This window comes from Silene latifolia, chromosome 10 (genome assembly GCF_048544455.1).
Source record: "Silene latifolia isolate original U9 population chromosome 10, ASM4854445v1, whole genome shotgun sequence".
Lineage (NCBI taxonomy): Eukaryota > Viridiplantae > Streptophyta > Magnoliopsida > Caryophyllales > Caryophyllaceae > Silene > Silene latifolia.
The window spans coordinates 161,552,195-161,556,045 of record NC_133535.1 but is presented as its reverse complement, the minus strand read 5'-3'; the positions used below and the strand labels follow the sequence as shown (position 1 = coordinate 161,556,045).

Genomic DNA, 3,851 nt, shown 5'->3' with positions numbered 1-3,851 from the left:
GTATAAATGTTGTCCGTAAAATTTTTTTTTCTTACTGTGCCCCCCCCTTTACTCAAATCCTGGATACGCCACTGCCAACAGGGGTGCTATCCTGTGAATCACAAGTTGCGAGTCGTAAAGATAAACAAATGATTAAGACAAGTGTGAATGAATATAAACAGGGATGAATCAATTGTACACACCATATCTTTTCCATGTAACTTTATAACTTGTTTAACAATACTCTTAGCGTGTTTCCAGTAAGTAGAATTGCGACCTACAGGGTAAGTTCGGGCATACCGATTCAAAGGATTATACTGCATCCTCCCCATCCTACTTCAAATTGCACAAACCCTAATTAGGAATTAATAATCGACAAAAACTTAAATTAGGAATCAAAATCGACAAAACCTTAAATTACATATTGATCGACAAAACCTTAAAATTAGCATTTATTCCCTCCGTGTCAATCATTTGTTTACATTTGTGAGGAATATGATTGCGACGGAGGGAGTACTGGACATAACTTTAAATTGGGAATTAATCGACAAAACCCTAAATTACGAAATAATTGACAAAACCTTAAATTAGGAATTAGTAGACAAAACCCTAAATCATACTATCGGATGCAATAATCGAATGTTTCGACTACGAAACCGGAAGAATATCAAGAGAGGAAAGTGCAATAAACAAACCGTAAATTTGTTTGAGACCGGTGATTGCTTCTACAATGGCTGCGGAAGAGTGAGATAGCGCGAGAGATAATAATCGAATGTTTGAATTTTGATGATCGTGGATTTTGGATTTGAATTCTTCTATATATACATCTTATGAGTAGAGCTGGGCAGCTGGCCAACAGTACGGGCCAATCCGGCCCGACCCGTCTTGGCCCGTTATTTTATGCAACTTGGCTTGGCCTGGCCCGACCCGACCTTAGCTCGCCGTTAACCCTGGCATGGCCAAGGTCCTGAAATCCCAGCCTGGCCCGGCCTTGGCCCGCCATTTTAGCAAAAAAATTAAAAAAATAGTGTTGCTTTTACACATACGCACTTTACTTTTTCACATACATTTTTTCATAAAGTTTCCATGCTATACCCTTTTCCTAAATCTAAACAAATTAGATTTTTAGTATATACTTTTTCCCTAAAATTAAAACTAAATTGTTCTATAAACTTAACAATACATTACAATTCTTCAAATTCTTCTAGTGAAGCAATTATTTTATTTAACAATGATTAAAGACTTGTTTATTAATTATTTTGAATCATAATCAAGGTTAATAATTTTCAAGTTCTTCAATAATTAGGGTTTATAATCTTCAAGTTCTTCAACTAGGTTGCTGACGGAAGACATGGTGGTGTGGTTGTTGGACGGTGGTGGTCGGAGCAGGGAAGATATGGTGGTCGGAGCAGGGAGGGGGGAGTGCGGGGGATGGGGAGTACAGGGGAGGGGGTGATTCTAGAATATTATGATGGTCGGTTGGCGACTGGGGATGAGGGCGACGGTGGTCGGCTGGAACATGGGATGCCGGTGGTCGACTGATGCTAGGGCTGGGATAAGGCAGGTAGAGGGGGGTTGCGGGGAGGGGAGGGGAGGGGAGTGTCTGAAGTCGCAGGGGGTGGGGAGTGCGGTGTAGAGGGTGGGTGGCCGAGATCGGTCGGAGTAGGGGTTGTCGGCGAGTGGGGTGACGGTGGTGGTGAAAGGAGGTGGTTGTTGGTGATTTAGTGATAAGGGGAGATTAGGGAAGATAGAGAAAAAAAATTGATTGGGTAAGGGATGAAGAAATGACAAGGGTAACATTGTAAATGATGTATGTGAAAGAGTAAAATCCGTATGTGAAAAAGCAATACCGTAAAATAAAATGGTAAGGCCCGCCAGCCCTTAGCCCGTTCCTGGTCCTGGCCCGGGTCAAGCATATCCCGGCCCGGCCCAGCATATCCCGTCCCTTCCCCCTGGCCAGCCCGGCCCGAGTACAGGTCTACTTATGAGTAAATGACAAATGAATGACAATGGATGGGTGTAATTAAGTTACTCATAAGATATTTACTCAATATAGAAATGTAAATAAATGATTGAGACGCCTAAAATAGAATAAGTAGACAAATAACCGGCACATAAAGAGTATTTTTTTGGCATTTTTTATATATTTTTATCGAACACTGTCTAATTATGGGTAATAATGAAACGAGACCGTTTACGAGTAGCTCAAACTTTGTTTCATGGGCACAAACTGAGTAAATTCAAGCTCGTGTTCGGCTCTTGATTACCATAGGCTTAACATTTATCCCACTTAGCGAAAAATTACCTACTACCAGAAGCAAATTTTCGCCAAAAAAAAGTCAAACTTCCTTCATTGACTAACGAAACTACAAACCCTTTGCAAAAAGTCGAGCATTTGTATTTGTACTCAAATAAATCTAAGACTATCTTTATTCCTAACCCAAATTAAGTTTTCATGTAAAATCAGCCATTAAATAGTTAATATATCCTCGCATTAAAACAGTAAAATATTTTGAGACTCGACCCATTTTGATAATTAATTGGGAAAAATCGTCTATTTTGAAAACTTGTTCTCTACAGGGAGTATGATACTTTTGCCAAATTAATTAGATACTCTTTCCGACTCAACAGGATCTTTACATTCACCTTTTTTGTCGATTCAGGGATACTTACCCTGTAATCCCCTATATTGTTTACTAGAATGAGGCCAATAATCCAATATTATGGATAAGCAGATCTCGGTTTAGCATCAACACTTGATGGTCTGTATAAATCGACTATTCACTATGTCTCGATCATTTGTTTACCTTTGTTCTTTTGGCGTACGTGGCGGTCTTTAGATTAATTCTATCTCGATTATTAGTTTGCCATCACAGGATCTTACATACTCCCGATTTCCATTTGTTTCATGGTTGTTGAACTTATGATGTAGCCTATTACATTGTCTTGAACTTCTAAACTTACTTCATTCGTTTGCTTGGATGTCAGCGGTAATCGAAATCGGGAGTATGTATATTGTGCTTTTGTGCCTACTCCAAGGTCCAAACTCCATAAATTTGATCCTTTTTTGTAGATCGAATGTTTGTTTCAGTTTCGATTATTATCAAGGCATATATCTAAAATCCAAAGATTTCCCGATGAAACAAAGAAAACAGAAAACAATTCAAACACAACGGTCGTTTCACAAAAATAGGAAAAACGGAACCAAGTGGTGTTAGTCCAGTGGTAGCCGGGTTAAACCTTGAAGCTTGCAGAAATGCAGGAGTTGAGAGGTCCCGGGTTCGACTCCTAGCTGGGGCGATGATCACTGCAACCCCCGAAAGGGGTGGCTTACATGGTCCATGTGGTGGTGCGGGAATGCATGGACCCGGGGGGACTCAACCCCCTCGTCATCTAAAAAAAAAAGGAAAACGGGCCTTTTATTCGGTTCGGAAAAAAACCACTTAAGTATAATACGATTGATAATATTCTCTCTTTTCAAATTTATTTACTTATTTGTTTCTAGCATTCATTTTTTTTTTAATTTAACAATAACAAGTGACTGAGTGTCCTCAAAACAATTCGTAAACGAAGATATATATATAAATGAATTCGAGGTGTAGAGAAAAGGTCTAGGTAATCTAGGTAGCACCAAAATGGACACGGATATATGACACATGACACGACATCCCATGAAATTTAGGACACGGGATACGTTTTTTAAATTTAATAATATATATTTTATAGTTATAAACATTCGTAAGACAAACGTCACAAGTTTGTCTTAAATTAAAATCTTCACGAGAATAGAAGTAGCATTGTTTGAGCTTAAATTAAAATGTTCACGTGTTTGTTTAGCGCGAAGACAAACGTCACAAGTTTTTGAATGAGAA

At 39.0% G+C, this 3,851-nt stretch overlaps 1 long non-coding RNA gene across 2 annotated transcripts; it reads right to left on the bottom strand.

The window, feature by feature from the left end:
• LOC141606769 (uncharacterized) lies at window positions 1-759 on the bottom strand. 2 transcript variants are annotated; one of them, XR_012526818.1, is made up of 3 exons: window positions 675-759; window positions 183-315; window positions 1-91 (listed from the first exon to the last, which is right to left on the bottom strand). It is a non-coding gene; the product is annotated as an uncharacterized LOC141606769 (long non-coding RNA). The 2 variants fall into 2 exon arrangements; XR_012526817.1 differs by having other exon boundaries at window positions 183-312; window positions 675-753.
• Between the last annotated feature and the right edge of the window lie 3,092 nt (window positions 760-3,851).